The sequence below is a fragment of the Gossypium arboreum genome, chromosome 6, assembly GCF_025698485.1.
Source record: "Gossypium arboreum isolate Shixiya-1 chromosome 6, ASM2569848v2, whole genome shotgun sequence".
Lineage (NCBI taxonomy): Eukaryota > Viridiplantae > Streptophyta > Magnoliopsida > Malvales > Malvaceae > Gossypium > Gossypium arboreum.
Genome location: NC_069075.1, coordinates 122,823,138 through 122,839,425, shown reverse-complemented (window position 1 = coordinate 122,839,425; position 16,288 = coordinate 122,823,138).

Genomic DNA, 16,288 nt, shown 5'->3' with positions numbered 1-16,288 from the left:
AAATAAAAGATAAATGCATGATGTTTTATTATAATCACATATTTACCATTTTACATATTAACCTTTAAAATAAAATATAAAACCATTATAATTCATGTCTTAAACCGTCCATCACTTTAACTATGGTAATATTGCGTTATAAATACCTCAAATTAAAAAGACAACAACAATTCGGCCCTTTCACATTTAACCATCAAATTTTCATTTTACGTGATTAAGCCATTTTTATTAAATCGACACTCAAATGACACAATTAAAACACAAAAATTTCAGGGATATAAATTCACACATAGTAAACACAGAAAATAATTTTTAAATATTTTTCTAACTCGGATTCGTGGTCCCAAAATCACCGTTCTGAATAGGGTCTAAATCGGGCTGTTACAACTCACTCTATTAGGGATTTTCGTCCCCGAAAATCATACCGATGAATAGGTTCAGATAATGTTCTTTCATTGCATCTTCTAGCTCCCATGTTGTCTCTTCAAATCCGTGTTTATGCCATAGTACTTTCACTAACAAAATTTTCTTATTTCGCAATTCTTTAACTTCGCGAGCCAGAATACGAATTGGTTCTTCCTCATACGTCATATCAGACTTAATCTCAATCTCTGACGGATTAATCATATGTGAGGGATCAAATCAATATCTACGAAGCATCGACACGTGAAATTCATTATGGCTCCTTTCTAACTCAGGTGGCAACAACAGTCTATACGCAACCGGCCTGATACGCTCAATAATCTCATATGGTCCAATAAATCTCAGACTCAATTCACCTTTATAACCGAATCTTAGAATTTTCTTCCACGACGAGACTTTTAAAAATACTTTGTCCCTGATCTGAAACTCTATATCTTTTCGTTTCAAGTCAGCATATGATTTTTGACGATTTGATGTTGATTTTAGACTTTCGTGGATCACTTTTACTTTCTGTTCAGTTTTTCTGATCAAATCGACCTCATGTAACTTATTTTCACTGAGCTCAGTCCAATACAATGGTATACAACATTTATGACAGTAAAAAGCCTCGTAAGGTGCCATTTTGATACTCGATTGAAAGCTGTTATTGTACACAAATTCATTCAAAGGCAAGTACCATTCCCGCGTACCTACAAACTCGATAATACAGCATCTCAACATATCCTCAAGTATCTGAATGATTCGTTCAGACTGGCCATCTGTGTGCGAATGGAAAGCAGTGCTAAAATGCAGTTTGGTACCTAGTGGATCTTGCAGTTTCTTCCAAAACCGTGATATAAACCTCGAATCTCTATCCGAAGCAATAGAAATAGGTACTCCGTGCAATTTCACAATTTGAGAAACATACAATTTAGCTAGCTTATCAAACGAGTAATCTATGCGAATTAGAACAAAATGAGTCGATTTAGTCAATATATCCACAGCAACCTAGATCGTATCTTTCTTGCTCGGTGTCAATGGTAAATCGGATACAAAATCCATCGTGACTCTGTCCCATTTCGACTAAGGTATCATGATCGGCTGAAACAATCTTGAAGGTACCTGATGCTCGGCTTTTACTTGGTAACAAACTAAACATTTCGAAACAAAGTCAGAAATGTCTCATTTCATACCATGCCACCAGTAAAGTTGTTTCAGATCATTATACATTTTCGTACTACCCGGGTGAACAGATAATCGACTATTATGATCTTCATTCAAAATCATCTGAATCAACTCTGGATTTCTCAGAACACATATTTGGTTTCTGGACCTCCGAAAACCCTCAGCATCAACTCGAAATTCTGAATCAACATTTAAGTCACATTGACCCTGCTTTGCTAACAAATCATTATCAACTTTCTAAGCTTCGTAGATCTGTTTTATAAATAACGATCTTACTTTTAATTCAGCTATTATTGAACCATCATCAGACATAGCCACATGCGCATTCATTGCATGCAGAACAAACAGTGATTTTCGGCTTAAAGCATCAGCTGCAACATTAGCCTTTACCGGATGGTAATCAATCACAAGTTCGTAATCTTTTAGCAACTCTAACCATCGTCGTTGTCTCAAATTCACATCTTTCTGAGTCATCAAGTACTTTAAACTTTTTTGATCAGTATAAATGTGACATTTTTCATCGAGCAAATAGTGACGCCATATTTTCAATGAAAACACAATAGCTGCTAATTCTAGATTGTGCGTTGGATAGTTCTTTTTATGCAGCTTTAACTATCTCGAGGCATAAGCTACAACTTTGCCTTCCTACATCAAAACACAGCCCAAACCATTCAAAGATGCATCATTATAGATAACAAAGTCTTTACCCGATTCTGGCTGAACTAGTACTGGAGCTTCGGTCAAAAGGGCTTTCAACTAATTAAAACTTTTCTGGCAGTTTTCTGACCACTCAAACTTAATATCTTCTGTAGTAGCTTCGTCATCGGGGTTGCAATCATAGAGAAACCTTTCATGAATCGTCTATAGTAACTAGTAAGTCCTAGAAAACTTTGGACGCCAGAAATATTTCTCAGAGGTTTCCAATCAAGTATAGCCAAACTTTCACTCGGATCAACCCAAATACCTGATGCTGATACAACATGTCCTAGAAAACTGAGTTCACGTAACCAGAACTTAAATTTACTAAACTTCGTTTATAACTGTTTATCTCATAAAGTCTGTAACACAAGTCTCAGATGTTCGGCATGCTCGGTTTCATCACGGGAATAGATCAAAATGTCATCTATCAACACAACCACAAACCGATCTAAATGCTATCTAAAGATTCGGTTCATAAAATCCATAAAAACAGCAGGTGCAATAGTAAGTCCGAAAGGCATAACTAAAAACTCATAATGTTTGTACCTCGTTCGAAAAGCAGTTTTCGGCACATCAGAGTCTTTAACTCGCAACTGATAGTAACTGATCTCAAATCTATCTTTGAAAACACTGTAGCCCCTTTCAACTAATCGAACAGGTCGTCAATTCGTGGCAATATATATTTATTCTTTATAGTCACCTTATTGAGCTGTCTATAGTCGATACACATTCTCATAGTTCCGTCATTCTTTTTCACAAATAAAACTGGTGCACCCCAAGAAGAGAAACTCAGTTGTATGAAACCTCTATCTTTCAACTCTTGCAACTGAGCTTTCATTTCTTTTAATTCAGTAGGTGCCATTTTGTACGGAGCTATCGATATCGGAGTTGTCCCTAGCACTAACTCAATAGCAAACTTTACTTCTCGGATAGGCGGCAAACCCGGTAATTCTTCAGGAAAAACATTTGAATACTTGCACACAACTGGTACTGATTCGATCTTTCTTTCGGTCACTTTACTATCAAGCACATACAAAAAGTAAGCTTCACAACCCTTTCTCACATACTTCTGAGCTAACATTGAAGATATCACTGCCGGTAAACCATTCAAATCATTAGATTCAATCTGAATAATCACATTATTCTGGCACCATAAATCAATAGTCTTTCTTTTGCAGTTCACGACAGCATCATGCAATGTAAACCATTCCATACCCAGAATTATATCAAACTTGTCAAATGGAAACAACATCAAATCAGCCGAAAAACACGAATCTCGAATCATCAAAGGACAATTCTTACACACTTTATCAACCAGAACACACCGGCCTTAGGGGTTTGATACTCTAATCACAAACTCAGTAGACTCTACAGGCAAAGTTGTACTGGATACTAAAGTCTCACATACATAAGAATGAGTCGAACTAGGATCTATCAATGCAATTACAATAGTATAATAGAGAGTGAATATACCAGTGATAACATCTGGGGATGAAGCCTCCTCGCGTGCGCGTATAGCATAAGCTCTGGCAGGTGCACGAGCCTCAGTTCGAACTGTTGTGCCTTTAGTTCCTCTCTGACTGCTACTACATTACCCATATTTCTGGGTGGTCTACCTCGAGTTGACATGTTACTCTATCTCGCATTCTGTACTGTGTTTTGTTCAGCTAGCTCAGGGCATTCATGAATGAAATGATCCATCAATCCATATTTAAAACAAGCCCGATCAAGCAATCTAAAACTATCGAGGTGTCATTTACCACAATGTTTGCACTCTGATTGATTTGATCTAACATTACCAACACTAGCTACTGAAGTAGCTTTTGAACTCACAGGTGGTCTATCCCGATCATGTCTAGTATAACCCGCAATATCCTTTGAACAGCTAGAATCATCTCGGAATCTCTTTGATGCCGACTGAAATGACTTACTGATGGTTTCTTATGTGAATCTCTAGTTTCAAAATTACCTTTTCTTTTCTCTTTCTCGATCTCTTCAGCTTGGCATGCTCGCTCAACTAGTACTACGAACTTTTTTATTTCCAGAATGCCAACTAGTAGTTTAATATCTTCATTTAACCCGTCTTCGAATCTTTTACACATTATAGCTTCAGTCGATACACATTCACGGGCATATCTATTGAGTCTTACAAATTTTAGTTCATATTCTATCACGGTCATATGACCTTGTTTCAACTCTAGAAATTCTTTGCGTTTCTAGTTGATAAATCTTTGGCTAACGTATTTCTTACGAAACTCAGTTTGAAAGTACTCCCAGGTCACCCGTTCTTTCGGAACCACCGGTACTAGTGTGTTCCACCAGTGATATGTGGTGTCTCATAGCAAGGATATGACACATTTTAGACACTCATCAAGGGTACAAGATAGCTCATCAAACACGCAGATAATATTATCAAGCCAGAGTTCAACTTGCACAGCAACAACATCATCAATGGCTCTAAATTCCTCAGCCCTGTGTTTTTTGATTTTATCAATAGGGGGCTTATGTAATCTCAATGGATCAATTACTTGAGGTATAACAAGTATCAGTAGAGGATTTGTCAGGGGTGGAGATTGCTGTGTGGCCGGATTTGTTCGGATATAGTGAGTAAATAAATCATTCATCATTTGGTAAAAGACTTGTTTAGCCTCTCCCTCCTGGTTATTCGAAGTCAGTCGATAATTAACTGGCAGTGTCCCTTGCGCGGGAGTAGGCACTATACTCTCGACATCACCAGCTACAGCTTGATCAGGATCCATTTACTATATGAAAACACATTTTCAAATGTCAAGAGTCATCACACTATCACAATATAAAATATGGCACGTATAGCTAGACTCACACGCGCTACGTTAGTCCTAGAATCGCCTAAACCGTAGCTCTAATACTAATAAAATGTAACACCCCTAACCTGTATCCATCGCCAGAATGGGGTCATGAGGTATTACCTGACAAAACACAACTTGAAATTTACACGCATTTCATTCCATACTTCCCATCAAATCACTTAAGCCATTCAATTTTAAAACCTTATAGCTAACATAATCTCTTTACAAATCATTTCATATCATATAACGAACATATATGTAGTCACATAATTCATAAGCAATAAAAATCAATTATATCATTTTACCACATAAGCATGTGTGAATATCCAAACTAGTATAATTATTTCATACCATTATTTCATACATGAATCATATAATCAAACAATCAAAACACATATCATTTTGACATATCATAAATGTCACAATATGGATTTTCATTCTATGGTTAAGTTGGCTTATGACCTAAATGGTTATCTAACCAAGTTTATAGCATGTCTGAACATTACCATTTCTCTATCATCAATTTGGCTAACAAATAAACCATGAAATCAAAATCCAAATCAAACATTTACAACCATTACATAAGCATACTATTCACTTGGTCATACATATGCTTATTCAAAGTCCACTTTCATTTTACTCAACAATATCACACGCATGTAACATTGCATAAAATTAATTCCATACATCAACCATAATTTACATTACATGTCAAACACTTCACAAGTTTATATATATATATATATATATATATATATATACATAATTTAACCAACTCTCAAATAAAAAACAAACATATCAACAAAACATATAAATATAAACATGATCGAAATGCATAAAATTGAATATTAATCATAGCCATTTACGAATGAACATTAATTTCTAAATTAATCTACTGCCGAATTACTAATTCATTTACAATTGTATCCTATTCGTACACCACATAACCAAATACATGGAAAAACTAAATAAAACGTGCTTCACATATTTGTACATAGCATGATCGAATCATCAATCAAAAATATCCCATTACCTAAATTCAACATTTAGCCGAATACACTCGTTAACCAAATTAAACCATTATTATCAAATACAAGACATAACCGAATCATTAAAACCTTGAGTAACATAACAAGCATAATTCATACTTATGTACATACCATAACCTATTCAATCAAACCAAATAAAATCATCACTTGAGTAAAGCATATGAACCAAACTTAATAAAATAAGCAAGCTATTCATAATACATACATATATATATTTTACCTAAATGAACCAAACCACATTCAAAATCACCAACCATTTTCATTGCATACAACACATATAAACTTGACTAAAATTTCATATACTTACATAACATATGAGCCATTTTTGCATGGCTTAATATATACACAACTTCAAACTTAACCAAATATAATCTAGTCTATACATGCCATAGGTTCAAGTTCAAACTTATAAAGTTCCAAAAACAGTCGATAGTGTGATAGACTTCTCTGACGATCCCCGAGCCGGTAACTAGCTTCCATAACGTATAAAACAGAGAGTAAACGTACAAACAGTAAGCTTTCACAGCTTAGTAAGTCATAAGCAAATATATATCTAAGAATGCATATTAACATTATATTAACAAGGTCGAATCAATCTGTTCTAAATCAAGGGTACATACTCATGCTTGTAACTCATGAATCATCTCATAAATATTTACATTTTATAGTCGTAAGATCGAATATAACCATTTATATATGTTTGCACATAGATCACAAATATGATATCACTTATACATAACCTTTGGCCGAATATACTTTTCATATACACATATATTTTCATTTGCATCATATATAATTAGTATCACATATCAAATAGTCAACTTACCTTATTTTCAAATAGGCAATTTAACTATCACATACCTGATCACTTTAGCTCAATTACACATTTGATCATAACTTATCATTGCCCGTTGAACCATTCGGAATTAAAAAGATACTCAAATAATCACACATATCGTACAATGCCAACGTCCTAGACGTGGTCTTACATGTAATCACATATCAATCCCACTGTCTCAGACAGGGTCTTACACGAATCAAATACGTTGTCGATGTCTCAGACATGGTCTTAAACGTAATCACATATCGATGCCAACGTCCTAGACATGGTCTTACAAAAGAACACATATAAAAACTCTTATGTAATGACATATGTATCCTAGCTATTCCTAAGGTTCGTACAGGGCTTTCGGACGTCGTAAATCGATTGAATCGAATTCGTAAACATAGTTCCCAAGCATATTCATATTCAGATACCACATATATACTTCCACTTAGTTCATTGTAGCATATAAAACTCGTATTTATTTAAAACTAACAACAACTATTTGCTTATAAACTTATCTCGGACAACGATAATCGAAACGGGACGATTATTCGACAACTTTGGTTTTCCCCCGATCCAAATCCGATTTCTTTAGTTATTGATCTAGACATATTCAAATTAAACTCATTCAAACATAATTCCATTCAATTTAGTCCAAAAACACATAAATGGGCAAATTACCATTTTGCCATTGACATTTCACACTTTTTACGATTTAGTCCAAATTGCACAAAACACAAAACATGCAAAATTTGAGTATACCATGCTTAGGCAAAATCTTCCTTATGCTCATACAAGTCCATACATTTTATTTATTTCACATTTTAGTCCCTAAATTTATTATTTTTTCAATTTAGCCTTAATTACTCAAATTTATCAAAAATTCTAATACAAAACTTATTAATCCAAAACATATCTTTCATAATTCATCAACTAACATCACAAAGCTTAATTATTCATCAATGGCATAACTCAAAATATTCATCAGAATCAGAAATTCAAGCATGGGCTTTGTACATTGCACTGTAACGATCTCAAAAACGTAAAAGTTATAAAAAATCGAGCTACTTACATACCTTAATCAAGCTTTAACAATGGCCAAAAATTTTAAAACCTTATTCTTTCTATTTTATTTTAACGTTCGGTCATGGAAAATAAAAGATAAATGCATGATATTTTGTTAGATGTTTTATTATAATAACATATTTACCATTTTACATATTTAACCTTTAAACTAAAATATAAAACCATTATAATTCATGTCTTAAACCGTCCATCACTTTAACTATGGTAATATTGCATTATAAATACCTCAAATTAAAATGACAACAACAATTCATCCCTTTCACATTTAACCATCAAATTTTCATTTTATGCGATTAAGCCATTTTTTATTAAATTGGCACTCAAACGACAAAATTAAAACACGAAAATTTCACAGATATTAATTCACACATAGTAAACATAGAAAATAATTTTTAAATATTTTTTTAGCTCAGATTCGTGGTCCCAAAACCACCGTTCTGAATAGGGTCTAAATCGGGCTATTACAACTCTCCCCCATTAGGGATTTTCGTCCCCGAAAATCTTACCGGTGAATAGGTTTGAATAATGTTTTTTCATTGAATCTTCTGGCTCCCATGTTGCCTCTTCAACTCCGTTTTTATGCCATAGTACTTTCTCTAATGGAATTTTCTTATTTCGTAATTCTTTAACTTCGCGAGCTAGAATACGAATCGATTCTTCCTCATATGTCATATCAGACTTAATCTTAATCTCTGACGGATTAATCACATGTAAGGCATCAGATCGATATCTACGAAGCATCGACACATGGAATACATTATGGATCTTTTCTAACTCAGGTGGAAACAACAGTCTGTACGCAACCAGCCCGATACGCTCAATAATCTCATACGGTCCAATAAATCTCAGACTCAATTTGCCTTTACGACCGAATCTGAGAATTTTCTTCCACGGTGAGACTTTTAAAAATACGTTTTCCCTGACCTGAAACTCTAAATCTTTTTGTGTCGAGTCAGCAAATGGTTTCTGACGATCTGATGTTGATTTTAGACTTTTGCGGATCACTTTTACTTTTTGTTCAGTCTCTCTGATCAAATCGACCCCGTGTAACTTATTTTCACCGAGCTCAGTCCAATACAATGGTGTACAACATTTTCAACCATACAAAGCCTCGTAAAGTTCCATTTTGATTGTAACACCCTGACTTTGGGCCTAGAAGAAATGGGCTTCGCGTATCAGTGGAATTGGAATGTAGTTGTACAAGTGAATGACACAATTAAATGTCTACTTTGGTGGTTAATGGCCCTAAGAAGTGTTGTGGAAATCTTAGGCTCAAACCTGAGCTTTAGCAAAAATTTTGGTTTTAAGTGAATAAAACCCTGAATGCTTGGAAATAGGCCTTTTAAATTATTGTGTTAAATAAATGACACAAGGGAGCATGTGGTCTAGTGGTTGTGGTGTCATTAAGGTTGCAAGGGAGCTTGGGTTCAAGTCTTGGCTCTTGTAATTTATTTTGGTTTTTCTTTTAAAGGAACCTGGACTTTGGCCTATAAACCTTTTAATTAATTAAAGATAAAATGTGACACAGAAAGAGCCTGTAGTGGAGTGGCAAGGTGGCGTGTTGTGTAACTGTGAGGTCTGAGGTTCGAATCTCATGATGCACAAGGGAGTATTTATTTTACTTCCTTGCAGCATGAGAAGTGGTGTTGGACTGAAACTCTGTAAGGTGGAGTTTGATTTGGTCTTGGAGGGATTTGTGGAGCAAGTCAAGGAGGAGATTGGGGAGAAAATCAAGGAAATTTGAAATGGAAGGTTGGTAAGGTGTTGTGGCCGATTGGGAATCTAAAGCATTGCTTGAAAATTCGACTAGGGGAAATTAGGGAGAAAATTCGGCTTTAGTGGTGCTCTCCTGACATTTCTACTTCAGGTTTTTTGCACTTTCTGTTTTGAAGCAGCCGATTTGGTACCATTCAGGTATTTTTGCTTGTGGGTTCTACTATTCTTCTGTCTCTACTGATCAATTCTTTTTTGTCTCCTACTCTCTTCATACGTCAATTCTCTTCCCTTACTTAATATGGGTATTAGCCGAATTCACCATCTCTCCTCCCTTTCTGTTCTTTTTGGCTTTCTTTCCCTTGTAACCGATTCTCTTTCTGCTCTCACTCTTATTTCTTGTTTCTTTTGATCCTTTACCGAATACTTTTTCTTTTCTCTTCTCTCCTCTTATAACCTTTTCACCCTTTGGTACTGTGACAGTGGCGGCATAACTCTTTTTCCCTACCTCTGCTTCCAGGTTTTGTAACTAGTTTTGGGCAATCGGTAGGTGCTTGTCTCCCTCTCTGTTCTTTTCTTTTCGTGGTGTAGTAATCTCTCTTATATCTTTGTACTGTCGTTTACGGCTAGGAGCGTATGGGTACTGAACCTTGCCTCTATCTTTTGGATTCTCACTTCAAGAATAGGGACGACTACTTTATTTCCACAACCGATTTTATGTTTTTGGTAAGTGATTATATTGGTTCAATCTATATGTGATCGATATCGATATAGGTTAATGGAGTTCGGTTGTATGTAGTTCAGTCAATAAGTGGTATTCAGTCCTTGTCAACAGTTCATTCAAGGTTAATCTCACCCTTGCAAGTAAGGCAAGTGTTGGTGTAGTAATTTTGATAAGAGTAGAAAGGGGATGCTAATCCTATTGCTTTGACTAATGGAGTATTTTTGGTGGAGTGTAGGCTTTGGACTTGAGGGCCATTTGCGTAACTTTGTTTAAGGTGTGTAATCAAACTACCTCAACCGTTAATCGGTAAAAGCCAAAAAGCTGAAACTTCGACATTTGAGGCCTCACAAGCGTGCGACCGATTGTGTGGTAAACTGTCCCCACAAATCAGGGGCAATAGACTGTAGAGGCCACCACGAGCGTTCTCGTGTACTGTAGAGGCCACCACAAGGGCTTGTGGGCCCCACACAGATACAATCTACAGTAAGTGACAATTAATAAAATGGGCTATGTTGTTCGCATAGCCATGACTGAAATTGGGCTAAATGGGCCACACGAGCGTGTGGGGCCATTAGGCCGAGTAATGGGCCTTGGGCCCATTTTCACCGTTTTGACCATCTAGGTTACTTGAGTCGCTCGAGGCGACGACAGACCACTTATGAGGTCGTAATTTGTACTGGGACTCAAAAATTTATAAAATGACCAAAATACCCCTAAAAGGTAAAATGACTGTTTTGCCCCTTGAGGGTTAATGACTGATTTGTCTGTGATTTGTATGACTTTTGTGCATGACATTCTGCATACATGACATACTGCTTGGGATTGGGATATTGTTATGGAGGAAGAAACCGTATTGGTAGCTGTGCCACATATTTTGATATTAGTAGCTTTATTACACTCTAGTTAATGCTACAACTAGTGCTAACACTATAAGTGTAGGGATGGCATGGGTGATTTATTCCCCACAGGTAGTGCAGGGTTGGACGGAGGCAAGTGCAGGGTTGGATGGGTTATCATGCATTATTCATATGGGTTTGATATTGAAATGGGCTAGGCCCAATTGATACTAGTTTTGATATGGGCTAGGCCCAACTGATATTGATTCTGAGATGGACTAGGCTCAAGTGAGACTGTGATGGGTTGAGACCCAAATGTTAATGAACCGGGCTTTGGCCCACATATATTTTGAATTGGATTGTACTGTTACTGGATAGGGCTCAACCCCAGAATGGTTCTAAATTCTATTTTTGATTGACTGTTTGGATGCTAGGGGATTACATACTGAGTTTTCGTAAACTCGCCCAGTTTATTAACTGTGCAGGTAATCCCCAGTGATAGATGGATCAATGCTTTGAGGGACTCGGAGATGGCCACACACTGCTTATGTTTTCAGATTTGTTTATTTACTGTTGTGTATTTTTTTTATATTTGGGTTGTAATAAGGCCTTTCTTAATTCTGGTTTTCATTTTAAACTTTGGGATTTTATCTACTATGTTTTATAATTGTTAGAAGTAGATCACGGTTTTCCAAAGCAACAACTGTTTTCAAAACACTATGTTTTCGCAACTTAACTTTTAAACATCACGTTTTCGTAAATCGGTTACTCTCAAAATTAGCTTCCGCAACCTAAAAAGGAATTTTTGGAATGAAATTAATAAGTTTTCAATGTACTACGTTTCAAATAAGAAGGGTTTCTAATGAAAACATGGTTTTCGAAGAACACTTCAATGTGACACGCCAGATTCGGGCCTAACTTCTGGCCGGGTTTAGGGTGTTACATTGATACTCGATTGAAAGCTGTTATTGTAAGCAAATTCAATTAGAGGCAAATATCTTTCCCACGAACCTTCAAACTCAAGAATATAGCATCTCAACATATCCTCAAGTATCTAAATGATTTGTTCAGACTGACCATATGTTTGCGGATGGAAAGTAGTGCTGAAATGCAATTTGGTACCAAGTGCATCTTACTGTTTCTTCCAAAATCGTGATGTAAAACTCAGATCTCTATCCGAAACAATAGAAATAGGTACTCCGTGCAATCTCACAATTTGAGAAACATACAATTCAGCTAGCTTATCAAGCGAGTAATCTGTACAAACTGGAACAAAAAGAGCCGATTTAGTCAATCTATCCACAACAACCCAGGTCGCATTTTTCTTGCTCTGTGTCAACGGTTAACCGGATAAAAAATCCATCGTGACTCTGTCCCATTTCCAGTCAAGTTTTATGATCAGATGAAGCAACCCAGAAGGTACCTGATGCTTGGCTTTTACTTGCTAACAGACTAAACATTTCGAAACAATATCAGAAACGTCTCGTTTCATATCATGCCACCAGTAAAGTTGTTTCAGATCATTATACATTTTCGTACTACCTGGGTGAACAGATAATCGACTATTATGAGCTTCATTCAAAATCATCTGAATCAACTCTGGATTTCTCGAAACACATATTCGGTTTCTGAACATCTGACAACCCTCAGCATCAACTCAAAATTATGAATCAACATTCAAGTCACATTGATCCCGCTTTGCTAACAAATCATTATCAACTTTTTGAGCTTCGCAGATCTGTTGTGTAAATAACGGTCTTACTTTTAATTCAACTATTTTTTAACCATCATTAGACATAGCCAAATGCACATTCAGTGCATGCAGAGAAAACAATGATTTTTGGCTTAAAGCATCAGCAACAACATTAGCCTTTCCCGGATGGTAATCAATCACAAGTTTGTAATCTTTTAGCAAATCTAACCATCGTCCCTGTCTCAAATTCAGATCTTTCTGAGTCATCAAGTACTTTAAACTTTTGTGATCAGTATAAATGTGACATTTTTCACTGAACATATAGTGAAACCATATTTTCAACGTAAACACAATAGCTGCCAATTCCAGATCATGCATTGGATAGTTCTTTTCATGCGACTTTAACTGTCTCGAGGCATAAGCTACAACTTTCTCTTCCTGCATCAAAACACAAACCAAACCATTCAAAGATGCATCACTATAGATAATAAAATCTTTACCCGATTCTACCTGAACTAGTATGGAGCTTCAGTCAAGAGGGCTTTCAACTGATCAAAACTTTTCTGGAACTTTTTTGACCACTTAAACATAATATCTTTCTATAATAGCTTCGTCATTGGGGTTGCAATCATAGAGAAACCTTTCACGAATCGTCTATAGTAACTAGCAAGTCCTAGAAAACTTCAGACTTCAGAAACATTTTTCGGAGGTTTCCAATCAAGTATAGCCAGAATTTTACTCGGATCAACTCGAATACCTGACACTGATACAACATGTCCTAGAAAACTGACTTCACGTGACCAGAACTCACATTTACTGAACTTCACATACAACTATTTATCTCGCAAAGTCTGTGACACAAGTCGTAGATGTTCGGCATGCTCGGTTTCATCACGGGAATATATCAAAATGTTATCTATGAACACAACCACAAACCGATATAAATACTATCTAAAGATCCGGTTCATCAAATCCATGAAAAAAACAGGTGCATTAGTAAGTCCGAAAGGCATAACTAAAAACTCATAATGTCCGTACCTCGTTCAGAAAGTAATTTTCGGCACATCGGAGTCTTTAACTCGCAACTGATAGTAACCTGATCTCAAATCTATCTTTGAAAACACTGTAGCCCCTTTCAACTGATCGAACAGGTCGTCAATCTGTGGCAACAAATATTTATTCTTTATAGTCATCTTATTGAGCTATCTATAGTCGACACACATTCTTATCGTTCCGTTTTTCTTTTTCACAAATAAAACTGGTACACCCCAGGGAGAGAAACTCGGTCGCGCGAAACCTTTATCTATCAACTCTTGAAACTGAGCATTCATTTCTTTTAATTCAGTAGGTGCCATTCTATACGGAGCTATCTATATCAGAGTCGTCCCTAGCTTTAACTCAATACCAAACTCTACTTTTTGGATAGGCAGCAAACCTGATAATTTTTTAGGAAAAACATCCGGATACTCGCACACAACTTGTACTGATTCGATCTTTCTTTCGGACACTTTACTATCAAGCACATACGCAAAGTAAGCTTCACAACCCTTTCTAACATACTTCTAAGCTAACATTGAAGATATCACTGCTGGTAAACCATTCAAATCATTAGATTCAATCTGAATAATCACATCATTCTGGCACTGTAAATCAATAGTCTTTCTTTTGTAGTTTACGATAGCATTATGGAAAGTCAACAGTCCATTCCCAGAATTATATCGAACTCTTCAAATGGAAAAAACATCAAATCACCCGTAAAACACGAATCTCGAATGATCAAAGGACAATTCTTACACACTTTGTCAACCAGAACACACTAGCCTAAGGGGTTCGATACTCTAATCACAAACTCAGTAGACTCTACAGACAAAGTCGTACTGGATACTAAAGTCTCACATACATAAGAATGAGTCGAACCAAGATCAATCAATGCAATTACACTAGTTTCATAGGGAGTGAATATACCAGGGATAACATCTGGGGATGAAGCCTATTCGCGTGCGCGTATAGTATAAGCTTTGGTAGGTGCACGAACCTCAGATCAAACTATTTTGTCTGTATTTCCACTTTGATTGCCACTCACATTACCCGTATTTCTAGGTGGTCTACCTCGAGCTGACATGTTACTTGGTCTCACATTATGTACTGTGTTTTGTTTAGCTAACTCAGTGCATTCTCAAATGAAATGATCCATTGATCCACATTTAAAACAGGCCCAATCAAGCAATCTACAACTACCGAGATGATGTTTACCACAATTTTTGCACTCCGGTTGATTTGATCTAATGATACCAACACTAGCTACTGAGGTAGCTTTTCAACTTACAGGTGGTCTATCCTGATCACGTCTAGTATAACCCGCAGTAGCCTTTGAATGGCTAGACTCATCTCAGAATCTCTTTGATGCTGACTAAAATGACTTACTCGATGGTTTCTTACGTGAATCTTTAGCCTCAAAATCAGCTTTTCTTTTCTCTTTCCCGAGCTCTTCGACTTTGCATGCTCGCTCAACTAGTACTACGAACTCTTTTATTTCCAGAATGCCAACAACCAGTTTATTATCTTCATTTAACCCGTGTTTGAATCTTTTGCACATTATAGCTTAAGTCGATACACATTAATGGGCATATCTGTTAAGTCTCACAAATTTCCGCTCATACGACCCTGTTTCAACTCCAGAAATTCTTTGCGTTTTTGGTCTATAAATCTCTGGCTGATGTATTTTTTTACAGAACTCAGTCTGAATGAACTCTCAAGTCACCCGTTCTTTCAGAACCATCGATACTAGTGTGTTCCACTAGTGATATGTGGTGTCTCGTAGCAAGGATATGGCACATTTTAGACACTCATTAGGGGTACAAGATAGCTCATCAAACATGCGGATAGTATTATCAAGCCAAAATTTAGCTCGCCCAGCATCATCATCATTAGTGGCTCTGAATTCCTCAGCCCCGTGTTTTCTGATTTTATCAACAGGGGGCTTATGTAATCTCAACGGATCAATCACTTGAGGTATAATAGGTATCGGAGGAGGATTTATCGAGGTGGAGATTTTTGTGTAGCCAGATTCATCCGAATATACTGAGTAAAACAATCATTCATCATTTGGTAAAAGGCTTGTTTAGCCTCTCCCTCTTGGTTACTTGAAGTCGGTCGAGATTAACCGGTACTGTCCCTTGCACGAGAGCAGGCGCTATACTCTCGACATCATCAGCTACGGCTCAATTAGGATCCATTTACTATACGA